The sequence below is a fragment of the Salmo trutta genome, chromosome 18 (genome assembly GCF_901001165.1).
Source record: "Salmo trutta chromosome 18, fSalTru1.1, whole genome shotgun sequence".
NCBI lineage: Eukaryota > Metazoa > Chordata > Actinopteri > Salmoniformes > Salmonidae > Salmo > Salmo trutta.
Window position 1 is genome coordinate 27517622 of NC_042974.1, and position 13040 is coordinate 27530661.

The 13040-nt window shown below is 43.7% G+C and overlaps 1 long non-coding RNA gene across 2 annotated transcripts; it reads right to left on the bottom strand.

Annotated features, from left to right (window-relative positions):
* Positions 1-2300: 2300 nt before the first annotated feature.
* Positions 2301-10273, bottom strand: LOC115153105 (uncharacterized). 2 transcript variants are annotated; one of them, XR_003867640.1, is made up of 5 exons: positions 10216-10250; positions 4713-4890; positions 4060-4159; positions 3813-3898; positions 2301-3637 (listed from the first exon to the last, which is right to left on the bottom strand). It is a non-coding gene; the product is annotated as an uncharacterized LOC115153105 (long non-coding RNA). The 2 variants fall into 2 exon arrangements; XR_003867641.1 differs by lacking the exons at positions 4060-4159; positions 4713-4890 and having other exon boundaries at positions 10216-10273.
* Between the last annotated feature and the right edge of the window lie 2767 nt (positions 10274-13040).

Here is a 13040-nt window from a genome sequence, read left to right on the forward strand (position 1 = left end):
GCCAAGATACACCCCTTTCAACCTACATGACGAACAACAGATGTATAAATGGGTCACAAGGTTAAGATTTGTATGAAAGATACTGTCTGCTGTGAATTATAAGTATCTGCTGTGTCAACAGTTTTCTTTCATTGTACAGACCAGGGTATGGCCCAGGGGTCATCTCTCCCTGGTACCATATAGAACAGAAACATTAACTCATGCTCTGGAATGCGGTCTCTTTAGGTTTTATCACCCAAAAGACATTGTAAATCTCCTGTCAGTGTTATCTCCCAGAGGCCCATCCTCAATAGAACACACACAGATGAGCGTTCTAACAACCCCTTATTCTGTTGCATAAAGCAATCATTTGATGCAATAAAAGTATTATAACAATCTTGCAATTTTCCACCATAGAGATAAATTCTGAGACAAGATGTGTGGGGGAGTGTCTGGAACCATTGTACGTCATCTCGGATGTTGCACCTATCCTGGGATAGTGTATTTTTATCTCATCCATTTATTTATATATTCTTATTCCATTCCTTTACTTAGATTTGTGTGTATTAGGGTTCTGTTGTGGAATTGTTAGATTACTTGTTAGATCCTGCTGTACTGTCAGAACTAGAAGCATATTCATTTCGCTACACTCGCAATAACATCTGCTAACCATGTGTATGTGACCAATACAATTTCACGACTGCCTTGGTGTGTTTGGACCATGATAGTTTGTTGGTGATGTGGACAACAAGGAACTAGAAACTCTCGACCCGCTTCACTACAGCCCCGTCGATGTTAAATGGGGGCCTGTTCTGCCCGCCTTTTCCTGTAGTCCACGATCAGCTCCTTGGTCTTGCTCACATTGAGGGAGAGGTTGTTGTCCTGGCACCACACTGCCAGGTCTCTGACCTACTCCCTATAGGCTGTCTCATCGTTGTCGGTGATCAGGCCTACAACTGTTCTGTCGTCAGCAAACTTAATGATGGTGTTGGAGTCGTGTTTGGCCACGCAGTCGTGGGTGAACAGCGAGTACAGGAGGGGACTAAACACATATCCCTGAGTGGCCCCAGTGTTGAGGATCAGCGTGGCACACGTGTTGTTGCTTACTCTTACCACCTGGGGGGGGGGGGGCTCGGGCATCCAGGATGATGCTGTTGATGTGAGCCATGACCAGCTTTTCAAAGCACTTCATGGCTACCGACGGGAGTGCTACAGGGCGGTAATCATTTAGGCAGGTTGCCTTTGCCTCCTTGGGCACAGGGACTATGGTGGTCTGCTTGAAACATGTAGGTATTACAGACTCAGTCAGGGAGAGGTTGAAAATGTCAGTGAAGACACTTGCCAGTTGGTATGTGCATGCTTTGAGTACACGTCCTGATAAACCCTTCTGGCACTGCGGCTTTGTGAATGTTGACCTATTTAAAGGCCTAGCTGACATCGAATACCGAGAGCGTTATCACACAGTCGTCCGGAACAGTTGGTGCTCTCATGCTTGCTTCAGTGTTGCTTGCCTCGAAGCGAGTATAAAAGGCATTTAGCTCATCTGGTAGTCCCACGTCACTGGGCAGCTCGCAGCTGGGTTTCCCTTTGTAGTCTAATGGTTTGCAAGCCCTGCCATATCTGACGAGCGTTAGAGCTGATGTAGTACGATTCAATCGTAGTCCTGTATTGACGCTTTGCCTGTTTGATTGTCCGTCGGTGGGCATAGCGGGATTTCTTATAATCTTCCGGATTAGAGTCCCGCTCCTTGAAAGCGGCAGCTCTACCCTTTAGCTCAGTGCGTATGTTGCCTGTAATCCTGTACGCGTCTCTGTGTGTGGAGTAAAGATGGTCTAGAGTTGTTTTCCCTCTGGTTGCACATTTAACATGCTGGTAAAAATTAAGTAAAACAGATGAGTTTTCCTGCATTAAAGTCCCCGGGCAATAGGAGCACCGCCTCTGGGTGAGCATTTTTCTGTTTATTTATGGCCATATACTGTTCATTGAGTGCGGTCTTAGTGCCAGCATTGGTTTGTGGTGGTATGTAGACAGCTCAGAAAATTCAGATGAAAACTCTCTTGGTAAATAGTGTGGTCTACAGCTTATCATGAGATACTCTACCTCAGGCGAGCAAAACCTAGAGACTTCCTTAGATTTTGTGCACCAGCTGTTTACAAATATACATAGACCGCCACCCCTTGTCTTACCAGAGGCTGCTGTTCAGTCCTGCCGAAAAAGCTTAAAACCCGCTACCCGTATATTTTTCTTGTCGTCTTTCAGCCACGACTTGGTGAAACATAAGATACAGTTTTTAATGTCCTGTTGGTAGTATATACACTTGATCATAATTCGTCTATTTTATTATCGATTGATTGTACATTGGCTAATAGGACGGATGGTGAAGGTAGATTACCATTTCGGCGGCGGATACTAACAAGGCACCTGGATCTTCGTCCACGATACCTCCGTCTCTTTCTCTTGCGAATTACGGGGATGAGGGCCTTGTGGGGCGTCTGAAGTAAATCGTTCCCGTCAGACCTGTTGAAGAAAAAGTATTCCTCCAGTATGGGGTGAGTAATCGCTGTTTTGATATCTAGAAGCTCTTTTTGGTCATAAGACACAGTGGCAGAAACATTATGTACAAAATAACTTACAAATAACGCGAAAAAAACATTCACAACCGCACAATTGGTTACAGGATTGTAAAACGGCAGCCATCTCCTTCGGCACCATTTTTTGTCACAGAGAGTGATTAAAAAAAACTCTCGACCAGTGCGTATGTTGACTGTAAAAACTCTCGACCAGTCCTAAACCAATTTAGAACCTGACCGCAGAGGCCAACCCATCACTCCAGTCTGTCCAGAAGGACATCATGGTCAATAGTGTCAAATGCGGCACTTAAATCCAAGAGTACAAGGACAGGGATTTATTTGGCATCTGTGTTGGCTCTAAGATCATTTACCACTTTAACTAAGGCTGTCTCTGTGCTGTGGTGGGCCCGAAAACCATATTGGAATTTTCCAACAACAAAAAAAATCAAATACAGTTGGCACTTAAATCATTTTGCTGTTCGAAATCAAATTTCTCCAGAATTGTGCTTAAGAATATAAGGTTGGAGATTGGCTGAACATGGACAAAAGCTGAAGAATCTAGGTTTCTTTTCTTCAGAAGGCGTTTCATCATAGCAGTTTTTAGGGAGTGATTAACAAGGGAGTGATTAACAAAAGCTTACACTTCTTCAGATATGCATTAAAAACTGGTGGGGATAGGATTGAGAAGGCAGGTTGAAAGCTCAAGTTGTGATATCACTTTCCTGAGCATGTCCGTATCAACCAGGGAAAATAAATCCATAGTGCTTTTGCGTGGTAGGCTAGGACACATATCAAACTTCACATCAGGTCTTGCTTGACTGATAAAATAACAAACATTAGGCGGGTTATCTCTGAAATATGCCGCAAACTTAAAAGTTCACATAGGTTTGCGGGGGTAGGATTTATCAGGTCATCAATTTGTAGTAACCAAACACTTGTTTGGTTACTACAGGCTTTTTGGACCGTGAAGACCTCTATCTAGTCTGTTGTCCCCTGCAGAAATTGGACAGTTTGACGAGCTGAGCTGGTGATCCCTCTTCTCTGCGTCTGGGGGCATAGTGTGCATAAACAGGGCACATATCATCAGCCTGAGGAAGGAGGAGAATATGGTCAGAGGGAGAGTTACTGGGTGAAAAGGGGTTTCCCTAGCCAATTGTGTCAAAATATATTGGATGGGAATTCTGACTAGACGACGCCATTGTAAGTCAAACACTTGTGCAACTAGAGAGATATATAACACATGCATACATTCACTATGTTTACCTTCTGAGCTGCCTTGTGGACAGGGTTGAAGGCTCACTTGTCTGTGGCATTCACACATTCATTGAACTTGATCAGGAGGCCATGTGCTGTCGAAGAGACAGAGAGAAGAGAAGACAGAAGAGACACAAGTGACAGAGAGGAGAGGAGAGGAGCGAGAGAGAGAGAGGGGACATGACACTCACGCCAATGAGGAAGTATGGTAAAAATCATCCCTCTTTGCAGGGCTTCCTCCTGGGCGGCATCCTACCGTTGTCTCTGTATTCTCCATTCTTATTGCAGATAAGATAACAACCAATTAAAGGCCGCCAGGTGGGTAGGGCTGACATGCTGCGTCCGAGTCAGGTCACCTGAATATAACGAACTATATCAAAACGCAGCACACCCAGTGGCACACAATAACATTAACACTGGAGCAGTATTTAGAGTTCAATTCACACTCAATGTCCAATAACTACTCGTGATGAATAGTTATGTTGCAGCTGCGACAGTCACACCATACAGTAAGTAGTCCTGCAGAAGGGAGAGGGAAAGGGCACACGCACACAGGTGATTATCTGAGTATTTTAAAATAAATGAATGGTCTGTCTTGGTTTGAAGCCCCCTCACCACGTCAAGGTAAAGGCCATGAGTGGGTGGTTAGTAGACAAAAACAAAATGTTAGTTAAGAACCACAAGAGGTTGGTGAGGGGAGGACGGCTCAAAATAATGGCTGGAATGGAGTAAATGGAATGGTATTGAACACATGGAAACCATGTGGGTGATGTGTTTGATACCATTCATTTAACTCCAGCCATTACTAGGAGCCCATCCTCCAATGTGTCACCGGCCTCCTGTGTTAAGAACATTGATGTGGCAAAGCGATTCATCAAATCAAATGTTTCCAGTCTGTCTCCTACTGACCTCAAGTTACACTTGAGTGTTCTGGGTGATTCCATCACAGTGTAGTTGTGTTCAGGAACATATGGGGAATCCAGAGCGGCATAACCACGATCAATAGTCTGACGCCACACTTTACTCACATACGTCCACCTTCACAGCTATATCATTGTGATGTAGGCCAACATCTGTATTAAATAGGCTAGAAAAGGAAGCAATCCTTTTTGTTATTAGTTGCATAGCTGTTTCAATTTATACTAAACATTTCACAAAGAAAGGCCAACCTACCTGGTGACAAATTAAACAAACAGTGAAATGGTTACCAGTACAAGTGTCTTCAGAAAGTATTCATAGCCCTTGATTTATTCCACATTTTGTTGTGTTACAGCCTGAATTCAAAATGGATTACATAGATTTTGTCTCACCCATTTACACACAATACCTCATAGTTAAAAGGTGAAGGCATGTTTTTAGAAATGTTTGCAAAAAAAACATAGAATTTCCGTAAGTATTCACAAAAAAATCTAATCAAATTGTATTGGTCACACACATTTAACAGACGTTATTGCAGGTGTAGCAAAATGCTTGTGTTCATAGCTCCAACAGTGCAGTGGTATCTAACAATTCACACAAATCTAAAAGTAAAAGAATAGAATTAAGAAATATATAAATATTAGATTGCTCAATGTTGGAATGGCATTGACTAAAATACAGTAGAATACAGTATATACATATGAGATGACTAAAGCAGTATGTAAACATTATTCAAGTGACTAGTGTTCCATTATTAAAGTGGCCAGTGATTCTAATTATATGTAAATAGGGCAGCAGCCTCTAATGTGCTAGTGATGGCTATTTAACAGTCTGATGGCCTTGAGATAGAAGCTGTTTTTCAGTCTCTAGGTCCCAGCTTTGATGCACCTGTACTGACCTCGCTTTCTGGATGATAGCGGGGTGAACAGGCCGTGGCTCGGGTGGTTGATGTCCTTGATGATCTTTTTGGCCTTCCTGTGACATCGGATGCTGTAGGTGTCCTGGAGGGCAGGTAGTTGACCCCCTGTGATGCGTTTGGCAGACTGCACTACCCTCTGGTGAACCCTGCGGTTGCGGGCGATGCAGTTGTTGTATCAGGCGGTGATACAGCCCCACAGGTTGCTCTCAATTGTGCATTTGTAAAAGTTGGTGAGGGTGTTAGGTACCAAGACAAATTTCTTTAGCCTCCTAAGGTTGAAGAGGCGCTGTTGCACCTTCTTCACCTCACTGTCTGTGTGGGTGGACCCTTTCAGATCGTCAGTGACGTGTACGCCGAGGAACCTCAGCTTTCCGCCTTCTCCACTGCGGTCCCGTCGATGTGGATAGGGGCGTGCTCCCTCTGCTGTGTCCTGAAGTCCACGATCAGCTCCTTTTGTTTTGTTAACCTCTCTCGGGTATGTGGGACAAAATCGTCCCACCTAGTCAACAGCCAGTGGAATCGAGTGGCGCGATATTCAAAAACCTTAAAAATGCTATTACTTCAATTTCTCAAACATATGACTATTTTTACACCATTTTAAAGACAATACTCTCGTTAATCTAACCACATTGTCCGATTTCAAAAAGGCTTTACAACGAAAGCAAAACATTAGATTATGTCAGGAGAGTACCCAGCCAGAAATAATCACACACCCATTTTTCAAGCTAGCATATAATGTCACAAAAACCCAAACCACAGCTAAATGCAGCACTAACCTTTGATGATCTTCATCAGATGACACTCCTAGGACATTATGTTATACAATACATGCATGTTTTGTTCAATCAAGTTCATATTTATATCAAAAACCAGCTTTTTACATTAGCATGTGACGTTCAGAACTAGCAAACATACCGAAAACCTCCGGTGAATTTACTAAATTACTCACGATAAACGTTCACAAAAAACCTAACAATTATTTTAAGAATTATAGATACAGAACTCCTTTATGCAATCGCAGTGTCAGATTTTAAAATAGCTTTTCGGCAAAAGCACATTTTGCAATATTCTGTGTAGATAGCTCCGCCATCACGGGCTAGCTAATTTGACACCCACCAAGTTTGGCGTTCACTAAACTCAGAATTACTATAAGAAAAATTGGATTACCTTTGCTGTTCTTCGTCAGAATGCACTCCCAGGACTTCTACTTCATCCACAAATGTTGTTTTGGTTCAAAATAATCCATAGTTATGTTCAAATATCCTCTGTTTTGTTCTTGCGTTCAAGACACTATCCGAACGGTGACGCGCGGACGCCTGTCGTGACAAAAAAAATCAAAATATTCCATTACCGTACTTCGAAGCATGTCAAACGCTGTTTAAAATAATTTTTTATGCGATTTTTCTCGTAAAATAGCGATAATATTCCAACCGGGAGACGTCGTTTTCATTCAAAGACTGAAAATGTAAAATGGACTCTTCACGTGCACGCGCGCCCCCGTTTCATTGTTCTCAGATCGACCACTATCCAAATGCGCTACTGTTTTTCAGCCAGGGACTGCAGAGGCATCATTCAACGTTCTGGCGCCTTCTGAGAGCCTATGGGAGTCTTAGAAAATGTCACGTTACAGCAGAGATCCTCTGTTTTCAATAAAGAGGGTATAGAAGGCCAAGAAATGGTCAGAGAGGGCACTTCCTGTACAGAATCTTCTCAGGTTTTGGCCTGCCATATGAGTTCTGTTATACTCACAGACACCATTCAAACAGTTTTAGAAATTTTAGGGTGTTTTCTATCCAAATCAAACAAGTATATGCATATTCTAGTTTCTGGGCAGGAGTAATAACCAGATTAAATCGGTACGTTTTTTATCCGGATGTGAAAATACTGCCCCCTACCCTAGAGAGGTTAACGTTGAGTGAGAAGTTATTTTCCTGGCACCATTCTCCCAGGGCCCTCACCTCCTCCATGTAGGCTGTCTCGTCATTGTTGGTCATCAGGCCTATTACTGTAGTGTCGTCTGCACACTTGATGATTGAGTTGGAGCTGTGCGTGTCCACGCAGTCATGGGTGAACAGGGAGTACTGGAGGGGGCTGAGAATGCACCCTTGTGGGGCCCCAGTGTTGAGGGTCAGCGAAGTGGAGATGTTATTTCCTACTTTCACCACCTAGGGGCAGCCCGTCAGGAAGTCCAAGAACCAGTTGTACAGGGCGGGGTTGAGACCCAGGGTCTTCAGCTTAATGATGAGCTTGAAGGGTACTATGGTGTTGAATACTAAGCTATAGTCAATGAACAGCATTCTTTCATAGGTATTCCTCTTGTCCAGATGGGATAGGGCAGTGTGCAGTGCGATGGCGATTGCATCGTCTGTGAATCTATTGGGGCGGTAAACAAATTGAAGTGGATCTAGGGTGTCAGGTAAGGTAGAGGTGATATGATCCTTAACTAGCCTCTCAAAGCACTTCATGATGACAAAAGTGAGTGCTACAGGGCGATAGTCATTTAGTTCAGTTACTTTCATTTGCTTTCTTGGGTACAGGAACAATGGTGGACACCTTGAAGCAAGTGAGGACAGCAGACTGGGATAGGGAGGGATTGAATATGTCGGTAAACACTCCAGCCAGCTGGTCTGCGCATGCTCTGAGGACACGACTAGGGATGCCGTCTGGACCAGCAGCCTTGCGAGGGTTAACACGCTTAAATGTCTTACTTACATCGGCCACAGAGAAGGAGAGCCCACTGTCCTTGGTAGTGGGTCACGTCAGTGGCACTGTGTTATCCTCAAAGAAGGTGTTTGTCTTGCTTCCAGACAAGCTATCTGTGTCCGCGACGTGGCTGGTTTTCCCTTTGTATTCCGTGATTGTCTGTAGACCCCGCCACATACGTCTCATGTCTGAGCTGTTGAATTGCGACTCTACTGACGTTTTGCCTGTTTGGTTGCCTTACCGGGGGAATAACTACATCGTTTGTATTCGGCCATATTCCCTGTCAGCCCTGGTTAAATTCGGTGGTTCGCGCTTTCAGTTTTGCGCGAATGCTGCCATCTATCCACGGTTTCTGGTTTGAGTCAATACAATACACCTGAGTCAATACATGTTAGCGATTTACAGCTGTGAGTCTTTCTGAGTATGTCTCCAAGGGCTTTGTACACCTGGATTGAACAATATTTTCACATTCTTTTAAAAATTGCTGATTGTTGATCATTGCTATACAACCATTTTCAAGCAGTCAAAACAGTAACTAGGCCACTCAGAAACATTCAATGTCTTGGTAAGCAACTCCAGTGTATATTTGGACTTCTGTTTTAGGTTATTGTCCTGATGAAAGGTGAATTTGTCTACCAGTCTCTGTTGGAAAGCAGACAGAACCAGGTTTTCCTCAAGGATTTTTTTGTGCTTAGCTCTTTTCCATTTATTTTTATCCCCCCCCAAAAAACTCTGTAGTTATTGTCGATGACAAGCATACCCATAACATGATGCAGCCATAACCATGCTTGAAAATACGAAGAGTGGTATTCAGTGATGTGTTGGATTTTCCCCAAACATAAAGCTTTGTTTTCAGGACATAAAATACATTTTTTAGCCAATTTTTGGCAGTTTTACTTTAGTGCCTTATTGCAAACAAGATGCATGTTTTAGAATATTTTTATTCTGTACAGGCTTCCTTCTTTTCTCTGTCAATTAGGTTAGTATTGTGGAGTAATTACAATGTTGTTGATTTATCCTCAGTTTTTAAAGTCACCATTGGCCTCATGGTGAAATCCCTAAGCGGTATCCTTCTTCTCCGGCAACTGATTTAGGAAAGACACCTGTATCTTTGGACTGGGTGTATTTTTACACCATCCAAAGTGTAATAATTTCACAATGCTCAAAGGGTTATTCAATGTCTGTTTTCATCTACCAATAGTTGCCCTTCTTTGCGAGGCATTGAAAAATCTACCTGGTCTTTGTGGTTGAAATTCACTACTCGACTGAGGGACCTTATAGATAATTGTATGTCTGGGATACAGAGATGGAAATAATGTTAAACTCAATTATTGCACAGAGTGAGTCCATGCAACGTATTATGTGACTTGTTAAGCCAATTATTACTCCTGAACTTATTTAGGCTTGCCTTAACAAAGGGGTTGAATACTTATTGTAGCAAGACAATTCTAAAACAATTTCACTTTAGAATTAGGGGGTATTGTGTGTATGCCAGTAACACAAAATCTTAATTTAAATCTATTTTAAATTCAGTCTGTAACTAGGGCTGGGCGATATATCGAATTAATGTTTTTGTCCTATATTCCAAATGCCTGTATCGCAAGAGTCAAGGTTTTGTTATTTTCTGTTTATGTCAGCTTGCTTCTGTTGGGCCGGCAGGCATCCTAGTGGTTAGAGCGTTGGACTAGTAACTGAAATGTTGCAAGATCGAATCCTTGAGCTGTCAAGGTAAAAATCTGTCGTTCTGCCACTGAACAAGGCAGTTCTTAACTGACTTGCCTAGTTAAATAAAGGTTTAAAAAAATAAAAAAATACACATCCCCTGCGATATTACATAATTTATGCAGCAGTATACAAGTCATTTCTACTCACTGTTGTTGTGCTGTGCTCTCGAATGTGGCGCGGCGGTCCTTCTTGTGGGCAAACTTTGTGATTAACCTGGCATTCTCTGGATTGATGGTGCTTTCAAGACAACTGGGAACTTGTAAAAAAACAAGATCGAATCATGACATCAGTGATCTTCATGACGGCGCTCTAAAAAAGAGGTCCGAGTTCCCGACCTGGAATTCCGAGATGGATGACCGTTCTAACCGTTCAGTACGAGCTTGTTTTTTTACAAGTTCATAGTTGTCTTGAACTCACTGAAGTCTGAGATTTCCCAGTTCCGAGTTTCCAGTTGCTTTGAACACGGCAGAAGTCATGCTGGATTGACAGCATGGCCAATGTATAAAATATTTTCTGGCTCGTGGTGTTGTGTGTAAATGTTTATACTTTTAAGCTTGGAAAAGAGAGACTCCTTCAGACATATGTTTTAAATCCTTAAACCCTGCTTGTCTGGCTTACTAGCTAAGATTGTGAAAGTATGACGTTGACATGATCAGTCCAATCAAAGCTACTGTAGCTATAACGTGATTTGACCTCATTTATCTGTGGCCAATGACCTTGCGCCTTCTTGGACGGGCACTTCTAATGTAAATCTATGGCAGCACCCACGGGGGCTTGAACTGCCTAGCTCTCCCTGTAGATTTGGCAGTGATGTGGTGTCCCAATAAGCAACAGAACACTGAGCCAATCACAGCGCAACTAGAGAACATTACCAACCCCTACGCTCTGTATTTTCCGCTGGCTGCTCCACCACCACAGAAAGCACTGAGCTAGGCTGAAACGCCTCCATTTTGGAGCCGCCTTAAGAAAGAGATCATGTTTGTATGCGGCTTTATTAACTCAAGAAAAATTATTATTATATTGTTTGCAAATTGATGTGACACAAATGAATGCCAAAATAACAGGCAAAAATAACAATATATATATACTGCTCAAAAAAATAAAGGGATCACTTAAACAACACAATGTAACTCCAAGTCAATCACACTTCTGTGAAATCAAACTGTCCACTTAGGAAGCAACACTGATTGACAATAAATGTCACATGCTGTTGTGCAAATGGAATAGACAACAGGTGGAAATTATAGGCAATTAGCAAGACACCCCCAATAAAGGAGTGGTTCTGCAGGTGGTAACCACAGACCACTTCTCAGTTCCTATGCTTCCTGGCTGATGTTTTGGTCACTTTTGAATGCTGGCGGTGCTTTCACTCTAGTGGTAGCATGAGACGGAGTCTACAACCCACACAAGTGGCTCAGGTAGTACAGCTCATCCAGGATGGCACATCAATGCGAGCTGTGGCAAGAAGGTTTGCTGTGTCTGTCAGCGTAGTGTCCAGAGCATGGAGGCGCTACCAGGAGACAGGCCAGTACATCAGGAGACGTGGAGGAGGCCGTAGGAGGGCAACAACCCAGCAGCAGGACCGCTACCTCCGCCTTTGTGCAAGGAGGAGCAGGAGGAGCACTGCCAGAGCCCTGCAAAATGACCTCCAGCAGGCCACAAATGTGCATGTGTCTGCTCAAACGGTCAGAAACAGACTCCATGAGGGTGGTATGAGGGCCCGACGTCCACAGGTGGGGGTTGTGCTTACAGCCCAACACCGTGCAGGACGTTTGGTAAATTCGCCACTGGCGCCCTGTGCTCTTCACAGATGAAGCAGGATCACACTGAGCACATGTGACAGACGTGACAGAGTCTGGAGACGCCGTGGAGAACGTTCTGCTGCCTGCAACATCCTCCAGCATGACCGGTTTGGCGGTGGGTCAGTCATGGTGTGGGGTGGCATTTCTTTGGGGGGCCGCACAGCCCTCCATGTGCTCGCCAGAGGTAGCCTGACTGCCATTAGGTACCGAGATGAGATCCTCAGACCCCTTGTGAGACCATATGCTGGTGCGGTTGGCCCTGGGTTCCTCCTAATGCAAGACAATGCTAGACCTCATGTGGCTGGAGTGTGTCAGCAGTTCCTGCAAGAGGAAGGCATTGATGCTATGGACTGGCCCGCCCGTTCCCCAGACCTGAGTCCAATTGAGCACATCTGGGACATCATGTCTCGCTCCATCCACCAACGCCACGTTGCACCACAGACTGTCCAGGAGTTGGCAGATGCTTTAGTCCAAGTCTGGGAGGAGATCCCTCAGGAGACCATCCGCCACCTCATCAGGAGCATGCCCAGGCGTTGTAGGGAGGTCATACAGGCACGTGGAGGCCACACACACTACTGAGCCTCATTTTGACTTGTTTTAAGGACATTACATCAAAGTTGGATCAGCCTGTAGTGTGGGTTTCCACTTTAATTTTGAGTGTGACTCCAAATCCAGACCTCCATGGGTTGATAAATTGGATTTCCATTGATTATTTTTGTGTGATTTTGTTGTCAGCACATTCAACTATGTAAAGAAAAAAGTATTTAATAAGATTATTTCATTCATTCAGATCTAGGATGTGTTATTTTAGTGTTCCCTTTATTTTTTTGAGCAGTGTATATAAACTCAGCAAAAAAAGAAATGTCCTCTCACTGTCAACTGCATTTATTTTCAGCAAACTTAACATGTGTAAATATTTGTTGAATCTTGTTATGTTCATACAACTGAGACATGTGACTAACAGCAATGGCATAATGCGTCCCTGAACAAAGGGGGGGGCACAAGCTGCATTAAGTACTGCAGTGCACCTCCTCCTCATGGACTGCACCAGTTTTGCCAGTTCTTGCTGTGAGATGTTACCCCACTCTTCCACCAAGGCACCTGCAAGTTCCCGGACATTTCTGGGGGGGAAATGGCCCTAGCCCTCCGATCCAACAGGTCCCAGACATG